This window comes from Panulirus ornatus, chromosome 2 (assembly GCF_036320965.1).
Source record: "Panulirus ornatus isolate Po-2019 chromosome 2, ASM3632096v1, whole genome shotgun sequence".
NCBI classification, from domain to species: domain Eukaryota; kingdom Metazoa; phylum Arthropoda; class Malacostraca; order Decapoda; family Palinuridae; genus Panulirus; species Panulirus ornatus.
This window is the reverse complement of record NC_092225.1, coordinates 45,314,493-45,339,044: the sequence shown is the minus strand read 5'-3', so window position 1 is coordinate 45,339,044 and position 24,552 is coordinate 45,314,493. Positions and strand designations below refer to the sequence as shown.

Sequence of the window (24,552 nt, the reverse complement as noted above, 5' to 3'; positions counted from 1 at the left end):
ATATATATGCACATCTTGCACTCCATTATATATATATATATATATATATATATATATATATATATATATATATATATATATATATATATATATATATATATATATATTCCCTGGGGATAGGGGATTAAGAATACTTCCCACGTATTCCCTGCGTGTCGTAGAAGGCGACTAAAAGGGGAGGGAGCGGGGGGCTGGAAATCCTCCCCTCTCGGTTTTTTTTTTTTTTTTTCTTATTTTCCAAAAGAAGGAACAGAGAATTGGGCCGGTTGAGGGTATTCCCTCAGAGGCCCAGTCCTCTGTTCTTGGCGCTACCTCGCTAGTGCGGGAAATGGCGACTGGTTTGAAAAAAAAAGAAAAAAAAAAAAAAATATATATATATATATATATATATATATATATATATATATATTTATATATATTATCCCTGGGGATAGGGGAGAAAGAATACTTCCCACGTATTCCCTGCGTGTCGTAGAAGGCGACTAAAAGGGAAGGGAGCGGGTGGCTGGAAATCCTCCCCTCTCGTTTTTTTTTAATTTTCCAAAAGAAGGAACAGAGAAGGGGGCAAGGTGAGGATATTCCCTCAAAGGCCCAGTCCTCTGTTCTTAACGCTACCTCGCTATCGCGGGAAATGGCGAATAGTATAAAAAAAAAAATATATATATATATATATATATATATATATATATATATATATATATATATATATATATATATATATATATATATATATATATATATATATGCGGTCGACCTTGGGCGATTTGTGAATGCGTCACGGTGAGGAAGCATATAAACATACTCCCACTAAAAGATTTCATAAACACACAAAAAGCAAGATGAACATCATCCTTCATGTATCTGTCTCAGTGGGGCAATTCGGCTAACATAAACAGTGGAGGCGTTGTGGGGAGGAGGTTGTGGCGTAGGCTACAGAGGGTGGTGAAGGCGACGTGAGCTATAAGAGCTGTGGGCAGGAGGAAGTGGTGTGGGGAGAAGTGTGGTGACCACGACGTGAGCTGTAAGTGGTATGAATAAGACGGGATTTTGAAGGCGACGTGAACTATAGGTGTAGACAAGAGGTGTTGTGGGTAGGAGGATGTGGTGATGGCGAGTAAGAGTATTGAGGGCGATATAAGCCGTAGTTGCTTTGGGCAAGAGGTGGTGGTGTGGGGAGGCAGTGTCGGAGGGTCATATGAAAGTGATGTGGGCAGGTGGAAGTATTGTGAACAACGCGAGTTGGAGGTGGTGTGGGCGGAAGATGGTTTGGACAACATGAACTGAAGGTGGTTTGGCCAGGAGGAGTTTTTGTGGGCAAGATGTGGTGTGGGGAAGAGGAGGGGGTATGGGCAGGAGAAAGAGACGTGGGCAGGGAAAGTTGGTGTGTAGAGTTGGTGTTGTGAATAAAAGGATGTAGCGTGGGCAAGATAGAGGGTGAGGGTGATGTGAACTGTGGGTGTTGTAGGCAGGAGGAGAGGGCATGTGCAAGAGGAGGTTGTGTGGGCAGAAGGTAGTGTCGTCAAGAGGGGTGATGAGGGTGACGTGATCTGTTCGTGTTGTGGATAGGAGGGGGTAATGCAGGCTGGAGGGGGTTGTGTGTGCAACGTGAGCTGTGTTTGCTGCATGGAGGAGGAGATGGTTTGGGCAGCAGGAGGTGGCGTAAGCAAATGTATGTGGTGTGGGCGGGGGAAGATGGTGAGGGCAGGAGATGGTGGTGTGAGTGACATGGGTAAGAGAAATTGGTGTTGGTGAGATGGGTAGGAGAAGGAGCTCGTGTAGGTGAAGAAGGCGGGAGATGGTGGTGTGGGCAGTAGATGGTGTGGGTAACGTAGGTAGGTGAAGCTGGTTTGGATGAGATGAGCAGGCTAAGGTGCTGTGGGTGACGTGGGCCATGAGGGGCTTGTGTGGGTGAGATGAGCAGAAGGAGGTGTGGGTGAAGTGGGTGACGGGGGGGAGGGGGGAGGTGGTGTGGGCAGGGAAAGCTGGTGTTGGTAGTGTGAGCAGGAGGAGGTTGTATGGGTAGAGGTGGCTAGGCGAGTATGCAGCTGAAAAGCACAGTTTTCAAGAGGATGTGGTGGACCTTCACAAATGTTTGGACTGACCTTCAGCACACTGCCTGGGGAGCCTTCTCTTACCCTACACTGCCTGGGGAAATATCTCTAACTCTTCACCATCTGGAGAACCTTCTCGTACTGTACACTATCTGGGTAACTTTCTTTTACTCCACACTGTCTGGGTAACCTTCTCTTTCTCCACAATGCATGGGGAACCTTCTCTTACTCTACACTGTCTGGGGAATCTTCCTTTATCTTACTCTTCATTGGCTAGAGAACCATCTCTTACTCTGTATTATCTGAGAACCTTTTCTTACTCTGCACTGTGTGGGGAACCTTGTCGTATTCTACACTGATGAACCTTCTCGTGCTCTACACTGTCTGAAGAACCATCTCTTACTCTACACTCTCTCGGGAACCTTCTCTTACTTTACGTTGTTTGGGGAGCCAGTAATTGATTTACGCTTCCATGAGAGCTGCCCACACTGCCTGGGGAGCCTGTACTTACCCTGAAGTGTTAGGGAGAATGTACTTACCTACAATTCCTGGGGAGTTTGCTTGTAGTTACTCTACTCCTTACCTTATTGTACCTACGGTGGATGGTCTTACCGTGAACTGGCTGAGGAGAGTGTTCTTACCCTATACTATCTGGGGTTTTTGCTTTTACCCTACACTTACGGAGAAGCCTGCTTTGCACTGCATTACGTAAATGGCCCTTTCTTTCTCTACAATGGTTGGGCAGTCTATTCTATTTCCACACTGGCTGGGAGCACCGCCTTTACGTTAAGCCTCCTGATAAGGGGCGTACAATTTCAATATGTTCTCCTAGACAATGTTTATCCGCCGTATTTGCTCGACAGCCCCTGCATCTGTGTCTTTGTTTACCGCGACTCCTACAGGTGTAAACAGAGGGGCCACAATAACCGCTACACGAGGAAATTTAAAGTTAGGAATATGGGCCATTTTCAGTTTTCTTTTCGCACACATGTTTATTCGGGATCTAGTCGTACTGTAGGACAAAAAAAAATGTTAGTTCATAGACGACAGATCGTGACCCCATAGAAACTTCCATGCGATCCCATAGGGGAAACGACCCACCGTCTGAACATGGGATCTATAAGGAGTATTTTCGTAACCTACACTGCCTGGAGTAACTGTTCTTACCCTTCACACTATCAGTGAGACTATGAGCTACTGCTCAAGTCTGATGAGAAGATGTGACATATCACTGAGAAGGTGGGACGTGAGATTGTGTTATGGAACCAGTAGAGCGATGTATTAGTGTAACAGTGGCCATGGCACTCTAAGAGGCGTCGCGGAGAGACAGGAATAACCAGTGGGAATCCCAACATATGCAAGGACTTTCCTGTTTGCGTGATGACTCAACATGGCTGAAGGAACCTTTGATCACTAGCTAGTGACGATGCTCATTGTCAGTATTCGGCATCTAATTACAAAGATTTGCCTCCCGTTATAAAAGTAAGCAACATTTTCCAGAAAAATGATGGAATTATATAAATCAGTCAGTAAATTGACATAGTCTTGCAATATTGTAGTAAGATATGTAAAGAAACGTAACTAAGTTGTGGCAGTGTCTGGCAGCTACATAGTCTGTCAACAAACAAGGGCAGCGGTTAGCAGCAGGATCTCAGCCCACATTACCTCCCACAATGTTGACCTACGTACTACCCTTGCTGCTGGCGCTGGCCGCTATTACTGCTGCCCTGCAAACCACCCACTACTCTTCCACAGAGAGTGCGACCATGGGAGCTTCAATGGTAGTTAACCAACTCGCTATTCTCAGGATGCTGGAAGAGTCCACCAACTCGTGTTCTGCAGGTAAGTATCCCTGTTTAGATCTACTTCAACACTAGGAACCATTTCTGACCCGCACGATCAGCTAATGACAAGATGCGTTGATGATCCTAGTACCTACTACTGTCTATGTGGACGAACTTGTGACATAGTCACAAATGCTGTTCACCAAGATGAACCAGTGACACTGGTGATCAGTGACTAAATGAGTACCTTTGGGGCCTGGTAGCAAGTAGCGACAAAAGTAATGATCTAGTGGCCCTAATGACTAGAACTGATGAAAAAAACTGATGAAAAATAATATGCAAGTGGGCCTGGTGACCATACCAGCCCTGCTGACCACTGCTGACAAACACAGTAAACTAATGTTATAATGATTAATGTGACGACTGTGTGACCTACTGACCATACATGTCAACCTAGTAGCCAGTGCTGGAAAAGCATGAATTTGTGAGCTTGGTTACAAGTACTGACCAACAGGGTGAGTTGGTGACTCTGTTTTAGTTTTTACTTTTAGAATATCTATGGTCTAGATATACACAGACAAACCATTTCGGTGAGAGTATGGGTGGATGGCGCTTTTATAGGGATAGGTGGAAACAAAAAGAAAACGTCCAGTGGGTTCAGTATATCGACATATGTGGGTCTGACGTAGGCCCGAATGGGGCCCAGGGACCCAAAGGTGTCCCTCTCTCGTCAAGAGGGAAGGAGTTGTGGGATACACCAGGTAAATGATATATAGTTATAGGATAGTACATGATGCTGACAGCAACATAGATAATAATATTTGTGTGATATAAAGTAAGTTTGAAATATGTTATACAGATGATTTTGTTGATATTTGAGTAATCACAATAATTACATGTTCACTAAAGTGTGTGTTTGGAACAGGACACAACAATGATAGCTGTATGAGAGGTCAAAGGCTCATCACATGTTGGCCATACAGTTACCAAATATAGTAGCACTGGGCAAGCTGTTAACATTCACAGTAAGATAAAGAGGGTAAAACTATATTGTACACTGGACGTTGGAGCTACAGAACCTACTTGTGCATGAATATAAAGGTGCTCAGATAGCTCAGGGTAAGGCTAATTTTAGATGTAGTGTCAGAATGTCTTCAAAGATATCACTATCAACTAGATATTATCAATAAGATAATCAAAAAGCCTTAAGATATAAGATCATGATTTTGGGACATTCGCTAATATAGTGTGGTAACTTATGTTCATCTGGCAGAGAGCATAATCGCCATTTAGAATGTTCAGGATCATATTATGGCATAACTTACCTCATGTACGTATAACTACTACACAATTATTCGGCGTCCTTGACTCTAACACGCCCGCAACGATCCCTGTTGTAATTGGTACCCCTGTCTGTGATGTGTGTGTGTGTGTGTGTATGTGTGTGTGTGTGTGTGTGTGTGTGACGATAATATGATGTTTTCTATAGCCTCATGTCGTATGTAATGGTTAGTAAACGGGAAAACATAGTGTAGGTACAAAATCCTCTAAACAGCACTATCCTCTGTAATATGATAATCAGATCCACGTTGATGTGTGCATGAGAACATACAACACGGTGTGCCACGTAGGTATTTCTTACACCAATATAATGGCGGTAAGCACATTATTTAGTTGTTCACATATTTGTCCTTGTAGGATATGAGGACTGAGCTGCCTTGATGGCAACTGACGTAATCAACTTGGAGAGGTTTGATGTGAGGAAGTGTTAGGGTCGCTGGTGCAAGATGTGTTGGTGTTGGTGGACACAGAGGCCGTAGCTGCTGGAGTCGCCTAAGGTCGAGCCGACTACGATACCCTGATGATGAATAATAGGGTAATAATGGGCTATTTCAGGGAGCGGATTGCGGTCATTACTGACGTAATAAATGTCGTGCAAAATTAGAGGCGACTGCGGGGTGTGTGGCACACTTGGCTCTATAAACTTCATTAACACATTCAGTAAAGTCAGTCAGTGTAGCAAGGGTAAGCTCAGTTCTCATATCGATTAATCTGGTCGACAAAGAAAAACTCTGGTCGCCGACGGAAAACTCTGGTCGACAAGGGAAAACCCTGGTCGACAAAGGAAAACTCTGGTCGACAAAGGAAAACTCTGGTCGACAAGGGAAAACTCTGGTCGACGAAGGAAAACTCTGGTCGACAAGGGAAAACTCTGGTCGACGACGGAAAACTCTGGTCGACAAGGGAGAACCTGAAATTAGTGGCATAGGTATATTTTGTACCCCCTCAACGAGACGAAAACATTTCGGATCAACTATAGACATGTGGATGGCATGATAAGTTACACCTAGTGACTGTATCAACAACGACATAATGAAGACACATTATGACCTGACTGACCATCACAACTATAGTTACTTACTACCTTGTGACAAATGATGACAAACCACTAACCAGCATATACATATATATATGTATATATATATATATATATATATATATATATATATATATATATATATATATATATATATATATATATATATATATATATATATATATATATATATATTATGTATATATATATATATATATATATATATATATATATATATATATATATATATGTATATATATATATATATATATATATATATATATATATATATATATATATATATATATATATATATATATATATATATATATATATATATATATATATATGTATATATATATATATATATATATATATATATATATATATATATATATATATATATATATATATATATATATATATATATGTTTATGCTGGTTACTGGCTGGTCATCATTTGTCACAAGGTAGTAAGTAACTATAGTCGTAGAAGGCGACTAAAAGGGGAGGGAGCGGGGGGCTGGAAATCCTCCCCTCTCTTTTTTTTTTTTTTTTTCCAAAAGAAGGAACAGAGGGGGCCAGGTGAGGATATTCCAAAAAAGGCCCAGTCCTCTGTTCTTAACGCTACCTCGCTAACGCGGGAAATGGCGAATAGTTTAAAAGAAAGAAATATATATGTATATATATATAAATATATATATATATATATATATATATATATATATATATATATATATATATATATATATATATATATATATATATATATATATACATATATTATACTTAATCGCGGTCTCCCGTGTCAGCGAGGTAGCGCAAGGAAACAAACGAAAGAATGGCCCAGCCCGCCCACATACACATGTATATACAGAGACACCCACACACGCACATATACATACATATGTATTACAACGTAAACATACATACATACATATACGCGTATATACACATGTACACACTCACACTTGCTGCCTTCATCCATTTCCGTCGCCACCCCGCAACATATGAAATAGAATCCCTCCCCCCTACCTGCTTGAGGTAGCTCTAGTAAAAGACAACAAAGGCCACATTCGTTCACACTCAGTCTCTAGCTGTCATGTATAATGCACCGAAACCACAGCTCCCTTTCCACATCCAGGCCCCACAAACCTTTCCATGGTTTACCCCAGACGCTTCACATGCCCTGGTTACATTGACAGCACGTCGACCCCGGTATACCACATCGTTCCAATTCACTCTATTCCTTGCACGCCTTTCATCCTCCTGGATGTTCAGGCCCAGATCGCTCAAAATCATCTTCACTCCATCCTTACAACTCCAATTTGGTCTCCCACTTCTCGTTCCCTCCACCTGACACATATATCCTCTTTGTCAGTATTTCCTCACTCTTTCTCTCCATGTGAACAAACTATTTCAACATATCCTCTTCTGCTCACTCATCTACACTCTTTATTACCACACATCTCTCACTCTTTCGTTACTTATTCGATTAAACCACCTCACACCACATATTGTTCTCAAACATCTCATTTCCAACACATCCAACGTCCTCCTCAAAACCCTGTCTATAGCGGGGGGCTGGAAATCCTCCCCTCACTTTTTTTTTAATTTTCCAAAAGAGGGAACAGAGAAGGGGCCCAGGTGAGGATATTCCCTCAATGGCCCAGTCCTCTGTTCTCAACGCTACCTCGCTAATGCGGGAAATGGCGAATAGTATGAAAGAAAAAAAGAATATCCCTGGGGATATGGGAGAGAATACTTCCCACGCATTCCTCACGTGTCGTAGAAGGCGACTAAAGGGGACGGTAGCGGGGGGCGAGAAACCTTCCCCTCCTTGTATTTTTACTTTCTAAAAGGGGAGACAGAAGGAGTCACGCGGGGAGTGCTCATCCTCCTCGAAGATTCAGATTGGGGTGTCTAAATGTGTGTGGATGTAACCAAGATGTGAAAAAAGGAGAGATGCGTAGTATGTTTGAGGAAAGGAACCTGGATGTTTTGGCTCTGAGTGAAACGAAGCTCAAGGGTAAAGGTAAAGAGTGGTTTGGGAATGTTTTGAGAGTAAAGTTCAGGGGTTGGTGAGAGAAGTGCAAAAGAAGGAGTAGCACTACTCCTGAAACAGGAGTGGTGGGAGTATGTGATAGAGTGTAAGAAAGTAAACTCTAGATTGCTATGGGTAAAACTGAAAGTGGACGAAGAGAGATGGGTGATTATTTGTGTGTATGCACCTGGTTTTGAGAGGAAAGATCATGAGAGGAAAGTGTTTTGGGAGCAGCTCAGTGAGTGTGTTAGTAGTTTTGATGCACGAGACCGGGTTATAGTGATGGGTGATTTGAATGCAAAGGTGAGTAATGTGCCAGTTGAGGATATAATTGGTGTACATGGGGTGTTCAGTGTTGTAAAAGGAAATGGTAAATAATTTATAGATATGTGTGCTGAAAAAGGGCTGGTGATTGGGAATACCTGGTTTAAAAAGAGAGATATATATAAGTATACGTATGTAAGCAGGAGAGCTGGCCACAGAGCGTTATTGGATTACGTGTTAAATGATAGGAGTGTAAAAAAAAGAATTTTGGATGTTTGCTGAGAGGGGCAAATGATCATTATTTTGTAGAGTCGAAGGTGAATATGTGCATAGGTTTTCAGAAAAGAAGAGATTGGTGAGAGTAAGTGATCTTGGAAAGGAGACTTGAGTGAGGAAGTACCAAGAGAGATTACATGCAGAATGGAAAAAAGTGAGAGCAAATGACGCAAGGGGAGTGGAGGAGGAATGGGATGTATTGAGGGAAGCAGTGATGGCTTGCTTAAAAGATGCCTGTAGCATGAGAAAGGTGGGAGGTGAGCAGATTAGAAAGGGTAGTGAGTGGAGGGATGAAGAATAAGATAGTTAGTGAAAGAGAAGAGAGAGGAATTTGGACGATTTTTGCAGGGTAATAGTGCAAATGAATGGGAGATGTATAAAAGAATCAGGTAAGATATCAAAAGAAAGGTGCAAGAGGCGAAAAAGAGGGCAAATGAGAGTTGGGGTGAGAGAGTATCATTAAATTTTCGGGAGAACAAAAAGATGGTTTGGAAGGAGGTAAATAAAATGCGTAAGACAAGAAAACAAATGGGAACATCGGTGAAGGGGGCAAATGGGGAGGTAATAATAAATAGTGGTGAAGTGAGAGGGAGATGGAGTGAGTATTTTGAAGGTATGTTGTATGTGTTTGATGATACGGTGACGGATATAGGGTGTTTTGGTCGAGATGGTGTGCGAAGTCAGAGGGTTAGGGAGAATGATTTGGTAAACAGAGAAGAGGTAGTGAAAGCTTTGCGGAAGTTGAAAGCCGGCAAGGCGGCGGGTTTGGATGGTATTGCTGTGGAGTGTATTAAAAAAGGGGGTGACTGTTTTGTTGACTGGTTGGTGAGGATATTTAATTCATGTGTGGTTCATGGTGAAGTGCCTGAGGATTGGCGGAATGCACGCATAGTGCAATTGTACAAAGGCAAAGGGGATGAAGGTGAGTGTTCAAATTACAGAGGTATAGGTTTGTTGAGTATTACTGGGAAACTAAATGGGAGGGTATTGATTGAGAGTGTCAGTGCATGTACAGAGCATCAGAATGGGGAAGAGCAATGTGATTTCAGAAGTGGTAGACGATGTATGGGTCAGATGTTTGCTTTAAAGAATACATGTGAGAAATACTTAAAATAACAGATGGATTTGTATGTAGTGGCTAGGGAGGTGAATGCAAGAGTTTTGGAGAAAGGGGCAAGTATGCTGTGTGCTGTAGATGAGAGGGCTTGTTGTTGTTGTTCGCTGATGATCCAGTGCTGGTGGCTGATTCGGGTGAGAAACTGCAGAAGTTGGTGGCTGAGTTTGGTAAAGTGTGTAAAAGAAGACAGCTGAGAGTAAATGTGAATAAGAGCAAGGTTATTAGGTACAGCAGGGTTGAGGGACAAATCAATTGGGAGGTAAGTCTTCATGGAGAAAAACTGAAGGAAGTGAAGTGTTTCATGTATCTGGTAGTGTATTTGGCAGCGGATGGAACCATGGAAGCGGGAGTGAGTCACAGGGTGAGGGAGGGGGCGAAGGTTCTGGGAGCGATGAAGAATGTGTGGTAGGGGAGAACGTTATCTCGGAGAGCTAAAATGGGTATGTTTGAAGGAATAGTGGTTCCAACAATGTTAAATGGCTGCGAGGAATCGGCTATAGACAGGGTTTTGAGGAGGACGTTGGATGTGTTGGAAATGAGATGTTTGAGAACAATATGTGGTGTGAGGTGGTTTAATCGAATAAGTAACGAAAGAGTGAGAGATGTGTGGTAATAAAGAGTGTAGTTGAGTGAGCAGAAGAGGATATGTTGAAATAGTTTGTTCACATGGAGAGAAAGAGTGAGGAAATACTGACAAAGAGGATATATGTGTCAGGTGGAGGGAACGAGAAGTGGGAGACCAAATTGGAGTTGTAAGGATGGAGTGAAGATGATTTTGAGCGATCTGGGCCTGTAGGTATGTATATTTGCGTGTGTGGACGTATGTATATACATGTGTATGGGGGTGGATTGGGCCATTTCTTTCGTTTGTTTCCTTGCGCTACCTCGCAAACGCGGGAGACAGCGACAAACCAAAAAAAGAAAAAAAAAAAAATATATATATATATATATATATATATATATATATATATATATATATTTTTTTTTTTTTTCTTTTTTTATACTTTGTCGCTGTCTCCCGCGTTTGCGAGGTAGCGCAAGGAGACAGACGAAAGAAATGGCCCAACCCACCCCAATACACATGTATATACATACGTCCACACACGCAAATATACATACCTACACAGCTTTCCATGGTTTACCCCAGACGCTTCACATGCCCCGATTCAATCCACTGACAGCACGTCAGCCCCGGTATATCACATCGATCCAATTCACTCTATTCCTTGCCCTCCTTTCACCCTCCTGCATGTTCAGGCCCTGATCAAACAAAATCTTTTTCACTCCATCTTTCCACCTACAATTTGGTCTCCCTCTTCTCCTCGTGCCCTCCACCTCCGACACATATATCCTCTTAGTCAATCTTTCCTCACTCATTCTCTCTATGTGCCCAAACCATTTCAAAACACACTCTTCTGCTCTCTCAACCACGCTCTTTTTATTTCCACACATCTCTCTTACCCTTACGTTACTTACTCGATCAAACCACCTCACACCACACATTGTCCTCAAACATCTCATTTCCAGCACATCCATCCTCCTGCGCACAACTCTATCCATAGCCCACGCCTCGCAACCATACAACATTGTTGGAACCACTATTCCTTCAAACATACTCATTTTTGCTTTCCGAGATAATGTTCTCGACTTCCACACATTCTTCAAGGCTCCCAGAATTTTCGCCCCCTCCCCGACCATATGATCCATATATATATATTTATATATATATATATATATATATATATATATATATATATATATATATATATATATATATATGTATATATATATATATATATATATATATATATATATATATATATATATATATATATATATATATATATATATATATATATATATACATATATATATATATATATATATATATATATATATATATATATATATATATATATATATATATACATATATATATATATATATATATATATATATATATATATATATATATATATATATATATATATATATATATATATATATATATATATATATATATATATATGTATATATATATATATATATATATATTTGTATATATATATATATATATATTTATATATATATATATATATATATATATATATATATATATATATATATATATATATATATATATATATATATATATATATATATATATATATATATATATATATATATATATATATATATATATATATATATATATATACATATATATATATATATATATATATATATATATATATATATATATATATATATATATATATATATATATATATATATATATATATATATATATATATATATATATATATATATATATATATATATATATATATATATATATATATTTATATATGTATATATATATATATATATATATATATATATATATATATATATATATATATATATATATATATATATATATATATATATATATATATATATATATATATATATATATATATATATATATATATATATATATATATATATATATATATATATATATATATATGTATATATATATATATATATATATATATATATATATATATATATATATATATATATATATATATATATATATATATATATATATATATATATATATATATATATATATATATATATATATATATATATATATATATATATATATATATATATATGTACATATATACACATATATATATATATATATATATATATATATATATATATATATATATATATATATATATATATATATATATATATATATACATATGTACATATATATATATATATATATATATATATATATATATATATATATATATATATATATATATATATATATATATATATATATATATATATATATATATATATATATATATACATATGTACATATATACATATATATATATATATATATGTATATATATATATATATATATATATATATATATATATATATATATATATATATTTTTTTTTTTTTTTCTTTTTTTTTTTTTTTTTACTTTGTCGCTGTCTCCCGCGTTTGCGAGGTAGCGCAAGGAAACAGACGAAAGAAATGGCCCAACCCCCCCCCATACACATGTATATACATACGTCCACACACGCAAATATACATACCTACACAGCTTTCCATGGTTTACCCCAGACGCTTCACATGTCTTGATTCAATCCACTGACAGCACGTCAACCCCGGTATACCACATCGCTCCAATTCACTCTATTCCTTGCCCTCCTTTCACCCTCCTGCATGTTCAGGCCCCGATCACACAAAATCTTTTTCACTCCATCTTTCCACCTCCAATTTGGTCTCCCTCTTCTCCTTGCTCCCTCCACCTCCGACACATATATCCTCTTGGTCAATCTTTCCTCACTCATTCTCTCCATGTGCCCAAACCACTTCAAAACACCCTCTTCTGCTCTCTCAACCACGCTCTTTTTATTTCCACACATCTCTCTTACCCTTACGTTTCTCACTCGATCAAACCACCTCACACCACACATTGTCCTCAAACATCTCATTTCCAGCACATCCATCCTCCTGCGCACAACTCTATCCATAGCCCACGCCTCGCAACCATACAACATTGTTGGAACCACTATTCCTTCAAACACCCATTTTTGCTTTCCGAGATAATGTTCTCGACTTCCACACATTCTTCAAGGCCCCCAGAATTTTCGCCCCCTCCCCCACCCGATGATCCACTTCCGCTTCCATGGTTCCATCCGCTGCCAGATCCACTCCCAGATATCTAAAACACTTCACTTCCTCCAGTTTTTCTCCATTCAAACTCACCTCCCAATTGACTTGACCCTCAACCCTACTGTACCTAATAACCTTGCTCTTATTCACATTTACTCTTAACTTTCTTCTTCCACACACTTTACCAAACTCCGTCACCAGCTTCTGCAGTTTCTCACATGAATCAGCCACCAGCGCTGTATCATCAGCGAACAACAACTGACTCACTTCCCAAGCTCTCTCATCCCCAACAGACTTCATACTTGCCCCTCTTTCCAAAACTCTTGCATTTACCTCCTTAACAACCCCATCCATAAACAAATTAAACAACCATGGAGACATCACACACCCCTGCCGCAAACCTACATTCACTGAGAACCAATCACTTTCCTCTCTTCCTACACGTACACATGCCTTACATCCTCGATAAAAACTTTTCACTGCTTCTAACAACTTTCCTCCCACACCATATATTCTTAATACCTTCCACAGAGCATCTCTATTAACTCTATCATATGCCTTCTCCAGATCCATAAATGCTACATACAAATCCATTTGCTTTTCTAAGTATTTCTCACATACATTCTTCAAAGCAAACACCTGATCCACACATCCTCTACCACTTCTGAAACCACACTGCTCTTCCCCAATGCCTTCACCCTCTCAATCAATACCCTCCCATATAATTTACCAGGAATAATCAACAAACTTATACCTCTGTAATTTGAGCACTCACTCTTATCCCCTTTGCCTTTGTACAATGGCACTATGCACGCATTCCGCCAATCCTCAGGCACCTCACCATGAGTCATATATACATTAAATAACCTTACCAACCAGTCAACAATACAGTCACCCCCTTTTTTAATAAATTCCACTGTAATATATATATATATATATATATATATATATATATATATATATATATATATATATATATATATATATATATATATATATATATATATATATATTTTTTAATCTATTCGCCATTTCCCGCGTTAGTGAGGTAGCGTTAAGAACAGAGGACTGGGCCCTTGTGGAATATCCTCACCTTGCCCCCCTCTGTTCCTCCTTTTGGAAAATTAAAAAAAAAGAAAAACGAGTGGGGAGGATTTCCAGCCCCCCGCTCCCTCCCCTTTTAGCCGCCTTCTAAGACACGCAGGAAATACGTGGGAAGTGTTCTTAATCCCCTATCCCCAGGGATAATATATAAATATATATATATATATATATATATATATATATATATATATATATATATATATATATGATAGAGTTGATAGAGATGCTCTGTGGAAGGTTTTAAGAATATATGGTGTGGGAGGCAAGTTGTTAGAAGCAGTGAAAAGTTTTTATCGAGGATATAAGGCATGTGTACGTGTAGGAAGAGAGGAAAGTGATTGGTTCTCAGTGAATGTAGGTTTGCGGCATGGGTGTGTGATGTCTCCATGGTTGTTTAATTTGTTTATGGATGGGGTTGTTAGGGAGGTGAATGCAAGAGTTTTGGAATGAGGGGCAAGTATGCAGTCTGTTCTGGATGAGAGAGCTTAGGAAGTGAGTCAGTTGTTGTTCGCTGATGATACAGCGCTGGTGGCTGATTCATGTAAGAAACTGCAGAAGCTGGTAACTGTGTTTGGTAAAGTGTGTGAAAGAAGAAAGTTAAGAGCAAATGTTAATAAGAGCAAGGTTATTAGGTACAGTAGGGTTGAGGGTCAAATAAATTGGGAGGTCAGTTTGAATGGAGAAAAACTAGAGGAAGTAAAGTGTTTTAGATATCTGGGAGTGGATCTGGCAGCGGATGGAACCATGGAAGCGGAAGTGAATCATAGGGTGGGGGAGAGGGCGAAAGTTCTATGAGCCTTGAAGAATGTTTGTAAGTCGAAAACATTATCTCGCAAAGCAAAAATGGGTATGTTTGAAGGAATAGTGGTTCCAACAATGTTGTATGGTTGCGAGGCGTGGACTATGGATAGAGTTGTGCGCAGGAGGATGGATGTGCTGGAAATGAGATGTTTGAGGACAATATGTGGTGTGAGGTCGTTTGATCGAGTAAGTAATGTAAGGGTAAGAGACATGTGTGTAAATAAAGAAACCACTCTTCCCCTTTACCTCTGAGCTCCGTTTCACTCAGAGCCAGAACATCAAGGTTCCTTTCCTCAAAATACAACCTATCTCTCATCTCTCAACCTATTTCTCATCTTGGTTACATCCACACACATTTACACAACCCAATCTGAGCCTTCGAGGAGGATGAGCACTCCCCGCGTGGCTCCTTCTGTTTCCCCGTTTATAATGTTAAAATACAAGGAGGGGAGGGTTTCTAGCCCCTCCCGTCCCACATAGTCGCCTTTTACGACAAGTGAGGAATGCGTGGGAAGTAAGGATGTAAGGGGAGTTGGGGAGGAATGGGAAGTAATTAGGTAAGCAGCGATAGCTTGCGCAAAAAATGCTTGTGGCATGAAAAGCGTGGGAGGTAGGCAGATTAGAAAGGGTAGTGAGTTGTGGGATGAAGAAGTAAGATTATTAGTGAGAGATGAGAGAGGCATTTGGACGATTTTTTCCAGGAAAATAATGCAAATGAGTGGGAGATGTATAAAAGAAAGAGGCAAGAGGTCAAGAGAAAGGTGCAAGAGACGAAAAAGAGGGCAAATGAAAGTTAGGGTGAGAGAGTATCATTAGATTTTAGGGAGAATAAAGAGATGTTTTGGAAGGAGGTAAATAAAGTGCGTAAGACAAGGGAACAAATGGGAACATCAGTGAAGGGGGCTAATGGGTAGGTGATAACAAGTAGTGGTGATGTGAGAAGGAGATGGAGTGAGTATTTTGAAGGTTTGTTGAATGTGTTTGATGATAGAGTGGCAGATATAGGGTGTTTTGGTCGACGTGGTGTGCAAAGTGAGAGGGTTAGGGAAAATGATTTGGTAAACAGAGAGGAGGTAGTAAAATCTTTGCGGAAGATGAAAGTCAGCAAGGCAGCGGGTTTGGATGGTATTACAGTGGGATTTATATAAAAAAGGGGGTGATTGTATTGTTGACTGGTTGGTAAGGTCATTTTATGTATATATGATTCATGGTGAGGTGTCTGGGGACTGGCGGAATGCGTGCATAGTGCCATTGTACAAAGGCAAAGGGGATAAGAGTGAGTGCTCAAATTACGGAGGTATAAGTTTGTTGAGTATTCCTGGGAAATTGTATGGGAGGGTATTGATTGAGAGGGTGAAGGCATGTACAGAGCATCAGATTGGGGAAGAGCAGTGTGGTTTCAGAAGTGTTAGAGGATGTGTGGATCAGATGTTTCATTTAAAAATGTATGTGAGAAATATTTGGAAATTAAAATGGATTTGTATGTAGCATTTTATGGATCTGGAGAAGCATATGATAGAGTTGATAGAGATGCTCTGTGGAAGGTATTAAGAATATGTGGTGTGGGAGGTAAGTTGTTAGAAGCAGTGAAAAGTATTTATCGAGGATGTAATGCATGTGTACGTGTAGGAAGAGAGGAAAGTGATTGGTTCTCAGTGCAGGTGTGCGTGATGTCTCCATAGATGTTTAACTTATTTATGGATGGGGTTTTTAGGGAGGTGAATGCAAGAGTTTTAGAAAGAGGTGCGAGTATGCAGTCTGTTGAGGACGAGAGAGCTTGGGAAGTAAGTCAGTTGTTGTTCGCTTATGATACAGCGCTGGTGGCTGATTCGTGTGAGAAACTGCAGAAGCTGGTGACTGAGTTTGGTAAAATGTGTGAAAGAAGAAAGCTGAGAGTAAATGTGAATAAGAGCAAGGTTATTAGGTACAGTAGGGACAAATTATTGGGAGGTAAGTTTGAATGGAGAAAAACTGGAGGAAGTGAAGTGTTTTAGATATCTAGGAGTGGATTTGGCAGCGGATGGATCCATGGAAGCGGAAGTTAATCATAGGGTGGGTGGGGGGGGGCGAAAGTTTTGAGTGTTGAAAAATGTGTGGAAGTCTAGAACGCTATCTTGGAAAGCAAAAATGGGTATGTTTGAAAGAATAGTGGATCCAACAATGTTACATGGTTGCGAGGAGTGGGCTATGGATAGAGTTGTGCGCAAGAGGGTGGATGCGCTGTAAATGAGATGTTTGAGGACAATATGTGGTGTGAAGTGGTTTGATCGAGTAATTGATAATAGGGTAAGAGAGATGTGTGGTAATAAAAAGCGTGTGGTTGAGAGAGCAGAAGAGGGTGTTTTGAAATTGTTTGGTCACATGGAGAGAATGAGCGAGGAAAGATTGACAACGAAGATATATGTGTCACAAGTGGAGGGAACGAGGAGAAGTGGGAGACCAAATTGGAAGTGGAAAGATGGAGTGGAAAGATTTTGAGTGATCGGGGCCTGAACATGCAGGAGGGTGAAAGGCGTGCAAGGAATAGAGTGAATTGGAACGATGTGGTATACCGGGGTCGACGTGCTGTCAATGGATTGAACCAGGGCATGTGAAGCGTCTGGGGTAAACCATGGAAAGTTTTGTGGGGTCTGAATGTGGAAAGGGAGCTGTGGTTTCGGTGTATTATACATAACAGCTAGAGACTGAGTGTGAACGAATATGGCCTTTGTTGTCTTTCCCTAGCGCTACCTAGAGCACATGCTGGGGGAGGGGGTTTTCATTTCATGTGTGGCGAGGTGGTGACGGAAATGGATAAAGGCAGACAGTATGAATTATGGACATGTGTATATATGTATATGTCTGTGTGTGTATATATATGTATACGTTGAGATGTATAGGTATGTATATGTGTGTGTGTGTGGACGTGTATTTATATACATGTGTATGTGGGTGGGTTTAGCCATGCTTTCGTCTGTTTCTTTGCGCTACCTCGTTAACGCGGGAAACAGACGAAAGAAATTGCCCAACCCACCCCCATACACAATGTTTATACATACACGTCCACACACGCAAATATACATACCTATACATCTCAATGTACACATATATATACACACACAGACACATACATATATACACATGAACACAATTCACACTGTCTGCCTTTATTCATTCCCATCGCCACCTCTCCACACATGGAATACCATCCCCCTCCCCCCTCATGTGAGCGAGGTAGCACTAGGAAAAGACAACAAAGACCCCATTCGTTCACACTCAGTCTCTAGCTGTCATGCAATAATGCCCGAAACCACAGCTCCCTTTCCACATCCAGGCCCCACACAACTTTCCATCGTTTACCCCAGACGCTTCACATGCCCTGATTCAATCCACTGACAGCACGTCAACCCCGGTATATCACATCGATCCAATTCACTCTATTCCTTGCCCGCCTTTCACCCTCCTGCATTTTCAGGCCCGGATAACACAAAATCTTTTTCAATCCATCTTTCCACCTCCAATTTGGTCTCTCACTTCTCGTTCCCTCCACCTCCTACACATATATCCTCTTGGTCAATCTTTCCTCACTCATTCTCTCCATGTGCCCAAACCATTTCAAAACACCCTCTTCTGCTCTCTCAACCACGCTCTTTTTATTTCCACACATCTGTCTTACCCTTACATTACTTACTCGATCAAACCACCTCACACCACACATTGTCCTCAAACATCTCATTTCCAGCACATCCACCCTCCTGCGCACAACTCTATCCATAGCCCACGCCTCGCAACCATACAACATTCTCGGAACATCTATTCCTTCAAACATACTCATTTTTGCTTTCCGAGATAATGTTCTCGACTTCCACACATTCTTCAAGGCTCACAGGATTTTCGCCCCCTGCCCCACCCTATGATTCACTTCCGCTTCCATGTTTCCATCCGCTGCAAGATCCACTCCCAGATATCTAAAACACTTTACTTCCTCCAGTTTTTCTCCGTTCAAACTTACCTCCCAATTGACTTGACCCTCAACCCTACTGTACTTAATAACCTTGCTCTTATTCACATTTACTCTTAACTTTCTTCTTTCACACACTTTACCAAACTCAGTCACCAGATTCTGCAGTTTCTTACATGAATCAGCCACCAGCGGTGTATCATCAGCGAACAACAACTTGCCCATCTTTCCAAAACTCTTGCATTAACCTCCCTAACAACCCCATCCATAAACAAATTAAACAACCATGGAGACATCACACACCCCTGCCGCAAACCTACATTCACTGAGAACCAATCACTTTCCTCTCTTCCTACACGTACACATGCCTTATATCCTCGATAAAAACTTTTCACTGCTTCTAACAACTTGCCTCCCACACCAAGTATTCTTAATACCTTCCACAGAGCATCTCTATCAACTCTATCATGTGCCTTCTCCAGATCCATAGATGGTACATACAAATCTATTTGCTTTTCTAAGTATTTCTCACATACATTCTTCAAAGCAAACACCTGATCCACACATCCTCTACCACTTCTGAAACCACACTGCTCTTCCCCAATCTAATACTCTGTACATGCTTTCACCCTCTCAATCAATACCCTCCCATATAATTTACCAGGAATACTCAACAAACTTATACCTCTGTAATTTGAGCACTCACTCTTATCCCCTTTGCCTTTGTACAATGGCACTATGCACGCATTCCGCCAATCCTCAGGCACCTCACCATGAGTCATACATACATTAAATAACCTTACCAACCAGTCAACAATACAGTCACCCCCATTTTTAATAAATTCCACTGCAATACCATCCAAACCTGCTGCCTTGCCGGCTTTCAGCTTCCGCAAAGCTTTTATACCTCTTCTTTGTTTACCAAGTCATTTTCCCTAACCCTCTCACTTTGCACACCACCTCGACTAAAACACCCTATATCTGCCACTCCATCATCAAACACATTCAACAAACCTTCAAAATACTCACTCCATCTCCTTCTCACATCACCACTTCTTGTTATCACCTCCACATTTGCGCCCTTCACTGAAGTTCCCATTTGCTCCCATGTCTTACGCACTTTATTTACCTCCTTTCAGAACATCTTTTTATTCTCCCTAAAATATAATGATACTCTCTCACCCCAACTCTCATTTGCCCTCTTTTTCACCTCTTGCACCTTTCTCTTGACCTCCTGTCTCTTTCTTTTAAACATCTCCCACTCAATTGCATTTTTTCCCTGCAAAAATCGTCCAAATGCCTCTCTCTTCTCTTTCTCTAATAATCTTACTTCTTCATCCCACCACTCACTACCCTTTCTAATCAACCCACTCCCATTCTTCTCATGCCACAAGCATCTTTTGCGCAATCCATCATTGATTCCCTAAATACATCCCATTCCTCCCCCACTCTCCTTACTTCCATTGTTCTTACCTTTTTCCATTCTGTACTCAGTCTCTCCTGGTACTTCCTCACACAAGTCTCCTTCCCAAGCCCACTTACTCTCACCACCCTCTTCACCCCAACATTCACTCTTCTTTTCTGAAAACCCATACAAATCTTCACCTTAGCCTCCACAAGATAATGATCAGACATCCCTCCAGTTGCACCTCTCAGCACATTAACATATATATATATATATATATATATATATATATATATATATATATATATATATATATATATATATATATATATATATATATATATATATATATATATATATATTTATATATATATATATATATGCTTGTGGCATGAGAAGAGTGGGAGGTGGGTTGATTAGAAAGGGTAGTGAGTGGTGGGATGAAGAAGTAAGAGTATTAGTGAAAGAGAAGAGAGAGGCATTTGGACGATTTTTGCAGGGAAAAAATGCAATTGAGTGGGATATGTATAAAAGAAAGAGACAGGAGGTCATGAGAAAGGTGCAAGAGGTGAAAAAAAGGGCAAATGAGAGTTGGGGTGAGAGAGTATCATTAAATTTTAGGGAGAATAAAAAGATGTTCTGGAAGGAGGTAAATAAAGTGCGTAAGACAAGGTAGCAAATGGGAACTTCAGTGAAGGGCGCAAATGGGGAGGTGATAACAAGTAGTGGTGATGTGAGAAGGAGATGGAGTGAGTATTTCGAAGGTTTGTTGAATGTGTTTGATGATAGAGTGGCAGATATAGGGTGTTTTGGTCGAGGTGGTATGCAAAGTGAGAAGGTTAGGGAAAATAATTTGGTAAACAGAGAAGAGGTAGTGAAAGCTTTGCGGAAGATGAAAGCCGGCAAGGCAGCAGGTTTGGATGGTATTGCTGTGGAATTTATTAAAAAAGGGGGTGACTGTATTGTTGACTGGTTGGTAAGGTTATTTAATGTATGTATGACTCATGGTGAGGTGCCTGAGGATTGGCGGAATGCGTGCATAGTGCCATTGTACAAAGGCAAAGGGGATAAGAGTGAGTGCTCAAATTACAGAGGTATAAGTTTGTTGATTATTCCTGGTAAATTATATGGGAGGGTATTGATTGAGAGGGTGAAGGCATGTACAGAGCATCAGATTGTGGAAGAGCAGTGTGGTTTCAGAAGTGGTTGAGGATGTGTGGATCAGGTGTTTGCTTTGAAGAATGTATGTGAGAAATACTTAGAAAAGCAAATGGATTTGTATGTAGCATTTATGGATCTGGAGAAGGCATATGATAGAGTTGATAGAGATGCTCTGTGGAAGGCATTAAGAATATATGGTGGTGGAGGAAAGTTGTTAGAAGCAGTGAAAAGTTTTTATCGAGGATGTAAGGCATGTGTACGTGTAGGAAGAGAGGAAAGTGATTGGTTCTCAGTGAATGTAGGTTTGCGGCAGGGGTGTGTGATGTCTCCATGGTTGTTTAATTTGTTTATGGATGGGGTTGTTAGGGAGGTAAATGCAAGAGTTTTGGAAAGAGGGGCAAGTATGAAGTCTGTTGGGGATGAGAGAGCTTGGGAAGTGAGTCAGTTGTTGTTCGCTGATGACACAGCGCTGGTGGCTGATTCATGTGTGAAACTGCAGAAGCTGGTGACTGAGTTTGGTAAAGTGTGTGGAAGAAGAAAGTTAAGAGTAAATGTGAATAAGAGCAAGGTTATTAGGTACAGTAGGGTTGAGGGTCAAGTCAATTGGGAGGTGAGTTTGAATGGAGAAAAACTGGAGGAAGTGAAGTGTTTTAGATATCTGGGAGTGGATCTGGCAGCGGATGGAACCATGGAAGCGGAAGTGGATCATAGGGTGGGGGAGGGGGCGAAAATTCTGGGGGCCTTGAAGAATGTGTGGAAGTCGAGAACATTATCTCGGAAAGCAAAAATGGGTATATTTGAAGGAATAGTGGTTCCAACAATTTTGTATGGTTGCGAGGCGTGGGTTATGGATAGAGTTGTGCGCAGGAGGATGGATGTGCTCGAAATGAGATGTTTGAGGACAATGTGTGGTGTGAGGTGGTTTGATCGAGTGAGTAACGTAAGGGTAAGAGAGATGTGTGGAAATAAAAAGAGCGTGGTTGAGAGAGCAGAAGAGGGTGTTTTGAAGTGGTTTGGGCACATGGAGAGGATGAGTGAGGAAAGATTGACCAAGAGGATATATGTGTCGGAGGTGGAGGGAACAAGGAGAAGAGGGAGACCATATTGGAGGTGGAAAGATGGAGTGAAAAATATTTTGTGTGATCGGGGCCTGAACATGCAGGAGGGTGAAAGGAGGGCAAGGAACAGAGTGAATTGGAGCGATGTGGTATACCGGGGCTGACGTGCTGTCAGTGGATTGAATCAAGGCATGTGAAGCGTCTGGGGTAAACCATGGAAAGCTGTGTAGGTATGTATATTTGCGTGTGTGGACGTATGTATATACAGGTGTATGGGGGGGTTGGGCCATTTCTTTCGTCTGTTTCCTTGCGCTACCTCGCAAACGCGGGAGACAGCGACAAAGTATAAAAAATACATATATATATATATATATATATATATATATATATATATATATATATATATATATATATATATATATATATATATATATATATATATATATATATATATATATATCATCATCCAGGGATGAATAGCTGAGTGGACTGTGGACCAACTACCCCGACAATGATTCGACCCTATGTAGGCTTGATCCTTGGCGATCCTTGCATACCTCTGGGACATTAATGCTAATCGCTACACTTTGGAGGTCCATAACCCTAGTTACCAGGAGTGACGAACGCGATGAGATAGCGGGACTGGTTATCATGGCTGACCCTGTTGATCAGCATCGAGAAACAAAGCAGTTTTCTCCTGATACTTCGTGTACATCAGTAGGTCGCAGTATTGAACCCAGGCGACCAGTACTGTCCAACACTATATGCCAGTGACCCTATTTACATACTGACAAAGATATCAAAGAAATTCCTGTGATTTGTGGTGAGCACTGGTATAATCTAGTTATACTGGTGACTAACACTGAGCAGCAAGAAGAGCTAGTGATCCTGGACGTGGATACTGACCAACAGGATGAGCGAATGGTCTAGCGTCCTTGACTAATAGCACCGACTAGTATGATGAGCTCGTAATCCAAATGAATCGTACTGACCATCAGGTTGAGTTAGTGACCCTGGTTACCAGTAGTAATCAACAGGATGATCTAGTGTCCCTGGTGACCAGGATTAGCTCGTGACCCAGGAAATTAGTACTAATCAACAAGATGAGCCAATTGTCCTGGTGACATATGCTGACTACCAGAACAATCTAAGAATTTTGACCTTGTAACCCTGGTGAGCAGTACAGACGAGAACTAACTAGTGATCTTGGTGACCAGTACAGACGAGAACTAACTAGTGATCCTGGTGACCAGAACAGACGAGAACTAACTAGTGATCCTGTTGACCAGTACAGACGAAAATTAACTAGTTATACCTGGTGACCAGTACAGACTAGAACTAACTAGTTATCCTGGTGACCAGTACAGACGAGAACTAACTAGTTATCCTGATGACCAGTACAGACGAAAACTAACTAGTGATCCTGGTGACAGTACAGACGAGATACTAA

At 40.2% G+C, this 24,552-nt stretch overlaps 1 long non-coding RNA gene across 1 annotated transcript in view; it reads left to right on the top strand.

Moving 5' to 3' along the window:
- Positions 1-1,006: 1,006 nt before the first annotated feature.
- Positions 1,007-24,552, top strand: part of LOC139752760 (uncharacterized) — a 75,610-nt gene continuing 52,064 nt past the window's right edge. Inside the window, exons 1-2 of the long non-coding RNA XR_011713575.1 lie at positions 1,007-1,021; positions 3,234-3,893. This is a non-coding gene — a long non-coding RNA (uncharacterized lncRNA). The remainder of the gene's footprint in view (positions 1,022-3,233; positions 3,894-24,552) is intronic.